Below are 6,893 nucleotides of genomic sequence, written 5' to 3' on the forward strand. Positions count from 1 at the left end.
TTTTTAAATGAAGCAGGATGTTTTTTAGTTGTTTTCCGGTCTACAGTTTTTATGCAATAATGCAAGATTCGTTTAATCGTCATTTTGTTTCGGATATCTTTTTTTTTTCTTCTTATAATTGCTAAATAAATGCAAATATTCATAAATATTAAAAGCATAAGACGTAATATGTTGCAATATAATACATCCTTGGATCGTATTAACCTTGTTTACCAAACTATATTGTGCATTCAAACATCCACTTGTTTATAAAAAAAAGATATTAAAGTTATTACTTCATTTATAGTTTTCTTGATGCCTTTAGTGAATTTATTTTAATTTGGATGCTCTGGAGTTGATAAAAAAAACGGGGCGCGTTGCGAGGTGCTGATTTGAAGGGTCGCAGGATGAGGAAATTCCCACTAGAGAAACGAACGCATGTCATAGACGTTAACGGGTGCATTATTATTACTACCTTAACAAAATCGCAGGTACTGACTTTTTGGAACTACAGAAATTCAAATTTGAGTTAGATAAATATTACTTGCAACGCGTTTAGGTCTAACATGTGACTGAAAAGAGTGTGCAATAACTGAATCAATATTGGTATGCTGAAACGCGTATTTTCGAGGGCTACTCAACTGCTGTGCTATGAAATCTGTTCTTCAAGTAAGCAAAACTAAATGTAATACAAAAAGGATCGTCTAGATGTCGCTGGCATTGAGGGAATCGATATTTCCAGCTGTTGTACACCGAGTATTCTCGATAAAGACGTTGGTTCTCGTCGTGCAGGCAGAAGCCACTGAAACGCGCTTCGCAAGTTGTAAACGATTGAAATCCACCCATAAAGTAGAGTGGCATGTACCCTTTGTAAACCAATTTGATATTAATTTTATTAAATCAAACTTAAAATATTACAAAGTAAAAATAGAAAGTTTTGTTAACTAGTGGATTGCAAAATATAACCTAAGGTGAGTATGGATTATGAATTAAATATAACGTTCATCTTTTCGTCATCGCGTACCGCTGACGTCGACCAGTGATAGAAAACTGTTGAAGTTATGTTTAGTTAAGTTGAATTCGATGTTTTGTCCTATAGTAGGCGCTGGCATATATTTGTATTGTTTGTTTGCAGCGGCGTAGCGTGCCTTGTCGGGGCCCCGTATAAAAATTTTTTTGGAGGCCCTTATATGGAGGTAAAAATTTTTCACAAAAGAAAAAAAATATTGTGAGAAGAAATATTTATTTATCACATAATTTACCCATTTAACAAATAAAAATCGAACTTTAAATATTCACTCTCCTTGCCTTTTTTTCGGCAAACTGATTTATTAAATTACTAGCTTTAAACGGAGAAAAGCTTCGCTCGAGTTGAATAAATCAAATAAATATTAGAAATCATTATACATAGTTGAAACAGTTGATAGAAAGAATGTATATTTCACTGCTTGGCTAGGATTATCTATGTGAAAAAATACTACAGCTGTGGTTTAAATTTTAGATGGAATGCTAGATGTGGCGTGAAAGTGATCAATTAACCAGATGCACAGAGGTATTATTGGCTAAACAATTTCTTATTTTATTTTAAAAAAAATTTTTTTATTAAATAAAAGTCGCATATAACCATTCAGGAGACCATCGGGGACCACTAAGAATATGTGTACGGATTTGATGTTGACGTAGCTGTAGGTAATACAATTGGTGATGCTATAGTACTTAGGTGTGAGCTTCATTGCTGGAATGCTAGATGATGGCGTTAAAGTGGTCAAATAACCAGATGCAGAGGTATTAGTGACTAAACAATTTCTTTATTTTATTTAAAAAAAATAATTATTTTTATTAAATAAAAAGTAGCATATAACCTATCAGGGGACCACTAAGAGCATGGGTACAAATTTTCGTGATGATCTGTTAAGTAGTTTTTTGCGTAGCTTTTGATAAACTTCAGGAACCTTTTGCATTTATAATAATGGTAAGGATTTATGGCTGATGATGATTTTTAGTTTTCTAAAGTTTCTGCCTCTATGGACAATAATTGAGGATGTCTGACAGCCATTCTTGTCCCATCAGAAGTTCTTAAATAATTTTTTGATTAGTTTTAATTTTGAAAAACTTCTTTCTGCCGTTTACGGTATTAACTGGAAGGGTCAGAATAAAAGGCATGCTGTGATTTACCTCGGAAAACTGGATACAGAATATTATTTTACTAACTTAATGATTCAATATAAGGTTCTTTAATGGAATAGAATTTTTTTAATTTCAGAATTTAAGCATGTGTTTTAGTGCCTTTAATTTGGTCACAAGATTAAGATTAATTTTTGTCATTTGTAAAATAAGGAAATAGAATTAGAAAGTTTTTATTCTTTTCCTTACACAATTTAGGGGACCCCATTGGCCCAGGGGGCCAATATAGTGATACAGCAAATACGGCGGTAGCTACGCCCCTGTTTGTTTGTTTTCCACGGCAAACGCGTTAACTCTTTTGTTCATTATCATTGTACAACATGTCACGCCCCAATCATTTGCGTGACACCTGGTATGGTTCCAACCCTAGCCAGACACCCCTAAACTATAATATTTTTTTTAATTTTTGAACTTTAGTTATATTAGGAAAGCTGAATTTGATACACATTATGCAGAGAGCTATGAAACTGTGTTTTCTTTCACGCCAGACAGTTTGGTCGGTTCTATCATCCTGCCAGACGCATTGAAAGTGTATAAGAGTTGCCAAAGTAAAATTGTTTAAACATGAAATTTTCACATAATAGTAATTTTATTTAAATATTGACACAGTCATTATTGACGGTTAATTGATGTGTTTTGTGTTTTGCTAAAGATTTATCGCGTGTGGAATATTTCTAAATGTGATTTTTTAGTGTTTATTATGCTTAATTTCACGAGTGTTTCCGTGAGTGAGTTGCCGTCGGATGCCGAATGTCAATATGTTCTGATTTTCAATTATTATAATTAAAATTAGTTTGTAGCGATTATCCAGAACAGTACATAATGGTAAAACTTATTTTCTGTTCTTTTTTATTTTAGAATCTACTATCGTTTAGTAGTGTTCGAAATGCATGTAAGTAAAGAAATTAAATCGTGGTATTTGTGTATTAAATTCATTTGAAATATTTATTTATAAATTTTACGTGAATATTGAGTTTACAATTTTTATATTTTGAGTTAACATGTTTCGTCCAGAGGGCATCTTCATAAACTTTATGTATATTTCATAATATTTCAAATATACAATGGATTACGTATTCGCAAAAGAAAGTAATAAATTTATTAAATTCAGTTGCAAGTTTAAATGCTTAATAACCACATTTGGGAGAAAATGAAAATGAAATAAATATAATAAGGATTAAAAGAACAAATGTGTAATATTCTGTTTAAATTATCCAATTTATTATTATTGATGAATATAATATTGGCTTGTATTTATTACGTTTGTATTTAAAAGCCAGTGTAGTCATTTCATAGGAGAATTGTATTCGTTTTACACAATATGTGCTTATCAGACTAAGTTGGTATGTAAACAACTTTTTTATGGCAATCGAGGGCTGAAATGCAATGCGCAGAATTTGCTGCGTTGTCGTTGTCTTCATGCCATCGACGCGCTTAGGAATTCAGGTAGTTTTTTTTTTAATATTTTTAGCACATATTTCGACAATAAACAATATTTTTGATGTGCAATTTTTTAATTTAAATTCTCCTTTATATTCTAGAAATAGAGACAAGATGTATTCATGGCCAATATGCGATAATCTTGGAAAGAATATAATTATATTTTTCTCAGTAACTCAGAAGTATTTTCTGTGATGCGGAACTAGAAGAGTCATAATGACGTGTGAGTGGTAAAATGACACGTGTTCAGGGCATTGTACGAGGATAGCGGTAGAATTGACTCGTATTCAGAGTAAGTACCGTACGAGAGCAACGGTAGATGTGACTCGTGTTCAGGGTACCGTACAAGGGAGCGGTAGACGTGACTCGTGTTCAGGGCACCGTACTAGGGCAGCGGTAGATGTGACTCGTATTCCGTGTACCGAAGAAGGGAGCGGTAGACGTGACTCGTTTTCAGGGTACTGTACAAGGGCGCGGTAGACGTGACTCGTGTTTAAGGCACCGTACGAGGGCAGCGGTAGATGTGACTCGTGTTCAGGGCATCGTACGAGGGCAGCGGTAGATATGACTCGTATTCAGGGTACCGTACGATGGTAGCGGTAGAAGTGACTCGCATTCGGAAAAATCATTTTAAAGGATACGCTTTTAACGTTCCCGGAATTCGGCCAGGAAGATTTTCAAAATTGGCTTCTAAATTGCAATTTTTAATATTTTCATTTTCATGTTTCATCGTGGGAAATGAAGCATGTTTGGGGACGGTTTTGTGTTATTCGTGTGTTTTCTTTTTAGTCTTGTTGAGGAAGATTCATTTTAGGCTTGATACGCATTAAAGCACCTCCGAAATTCGGCTGGGAACACTCTCAAAGGTGGCTTCAAAATTAGACAGTTTCAATACTTTTCATGTTTAATCGTGGAAATTGGCCTAATATCTCAGAAAAGGTTTGTGTTGTGGGGTGTTCCTTTTTTGTTGTTATATAGAAAAAGGTCATTTTAAACATTGCATTTGACACCCCGAAATTCGGCCGAAAACACCCTCAAAATTAGGCTGTTTTCCAATTTTTTCAAGTTTCATGGTGGGGGTGAGCCATATCTCGAAACGGTTTGCGTTATAGGCGTATTTTTCTTTTTAGTCTTGTAGAGGAAGGAGTCATTTAAAAGGATACGCAAAGCGCTCCGGCATTCGGCTGGGAGAAGAGCCTCAAGAAGTTGGCTTTAAAAGATAAACAATTTCAAAATTTTTAATTTATCAAATTTTATCGTAGAGTTGGCTCACATCACGGGGAACGGTTTGTGTTATTTGGGTGTTCTTTTTTTTCTTGTCATAGCATAAAGAGTCAGATTTAAACGATACGCATTTGACATCCTCAAGAAATTCGGCCAGCACCCTCAAAATTGACTAAAGTTAAGTAATTTTTCAATATTTTTCATGTTTTCCTCGTGAACTTTTGGCTCATATCTCGGGAACGGTACGTGTTATTAGGGTGTCTTTTTTGTTATTGTAAGTAAATCTAAGCGATACTTTATTTGACCCCTCAGAAATTTAGCCAGAACTCCCCTCAAATTGGCTTCAAAATCAGACAATTTTTCAATATTTTTCATGTTTTGATAAAGTGGGAGTAGCTTATATCTTGGGAACGCTTTTGTGTTATTGGTGTGTTCTTTTTGTTCTTATAGAAGGAGAATCATTTTATACAATACGCATTTGGTACCCCAATTCAGCCGGGAACATCCTCAAATTTGGCTTCAAGAATTAAGTCATTTTCAATATTTATCATATTTTATCGTGGGGGTGGCTCATATCGCGAGAGCAGTTTTGTGTGTGCTAAAGGGTGATATTTTTTTGTTGTTATAGAGAGAGAAGAGTCATTTTAAACGATACGCATTTGTGACCACCCAGAAATTTAGCCGTGAACACCCTCAAAATTAGCGTAAAATTAAGCAATTTTCCATATTTTTTCATGTTTTGTCGTGGAAATGGGTTCTATATTTCGGGAGCTGTATGTGTATTATTAAGGGTGATCTCTTCGTAGTTTTGTTGAGAGAGTTGAAGGCTACGCTTTTTCAATCTCGGAATATTTTAAGAGTGAGTTATATGCCAACTTTATACTATTTTCTTGAATTTTTATCATTTCATTTTGTACAGTGTTGAGTTGCGCGCGATTATTTCACGTGGCGTATTTAACTTTAATCGCGTCTATTGTGTTCGACAGGTGCTGTTGTGTAAATTGTCTCCAACCCAACGAATGTATGCAACTGTTTTTTCGATCGAGTTTACACTATTGGCTTTGGCTGTTATTTGTGTTTAGTTTGCTGTGCGTTGTCGTGGCGTGTGCACGCGTTCTCATCGTTTGTGGACCGTTGTAGTTACTTTTTGCGTTTCTTGATTTTAATGTGGGAAATACTAGTATTTAAATAGGTTTGCCATCAATTGTTTTTATATTGTGGACTTTACTGTGAGTGTGTACGCTGCATGCAGCCGGTCTTTGGATCAATTAGTTTAGTGTAAAATTAAGTACGTTTGTTCTCCTTGTGGATAGGCTGCCAACGCCTGAGTAATAAAGGGAGGAACATAATTTCTTATAATAATTTGCAGATTGGTTTGTGTGCACAAGTGAGTAAGGAACATGTAGTAAAAATGTACTTTACTAAATATGAATATTTAATTTATAATAATACATAGATGTTCATTATATGCAATAAAGAATAATGTAATCATATATTTTTGTTCATATTTATTCCTTGTGTTCAGTTTGCTGTTTTCAGATTTAGTTGTAATACATGTTTAACACAAGAATAAAGTATACTATATGTAACTAATTTTACTTACATACTACATACTATAAAAATTATAAATATAAATAACAGAAACAAACAAGATTTGATAACAGAGCGTTGTGGTTCAGTGGTACGTAGGATATGCTACGATACGATGGATTGCTGGTTCGATCCCCAGCTGTTGTAGGACGTTTTCTCAAATATAAAAATAACTGTTGAAATCTGGGTTGCATATGTAAAATCAATCAAATACAATAAAATCCTTAAAGAATATGCAATACAGTGTGGAAGCAAGTTGGTAGAAAGAAGAGAAGAATAAATAACAAGAGCGGGGAGGTAGTAGAAGAGTACTAGAGTAGTGGAATGAGAGAAAAGCCACCCCGAAAGCAGGAGTGGATCAAATTTTTAAATTTTTTGGCGGCGTGTCGTTCTATAAGACAGTCTACACTTATTGCCCACTGCTTCGATGCGTCCATTGCTCCCGGCCCAACCTACAGCTACGATGTCTCTACGCT

General features: G+C 34.5%; 1 long non-coding RNA gene across 1 annotated transcript; it reads left to right on the forward strand.

Annotated features, from left to right (window-relative positions):
• Nucleotides 1-750: 750 nt before the first annotated feature.
• Nucleotides 751-3,252, forward strand: LOC135790659 (uncharacterized). Its single transcript, XR_010547850.1, has 3 exons — nucleotides 751-950; nucleotides 1,115-1,175; nucleotides 3,022-3,252. It is a non-coding gene; the product is annotated as an uncharacterized lncRNA (long non-coding RNA).
• The last annotated feature ends 3,641 nt before the right edge of the window (nucleotides 3,253-6,893 follow it).

The sequence above is a fragment of the Atheta coriaria genome, unplaced genomic scaffold (genome assembly GCF_025399875.1).
Source record: "Atheta coriaria isolate IRGN ID8LTWV9N9 unplaced genomic scaffold, Caltech_Dcor_3.1 hic_scaffold_4_pilon, whole genome shotgun sequence".
NCBI classification, from domain to species: Eukaryota; Metazoa; Arthropoda; class Insecta; order Coleoptera; family Staphylinidae; genus Dalotia; species Dalotia coriaria.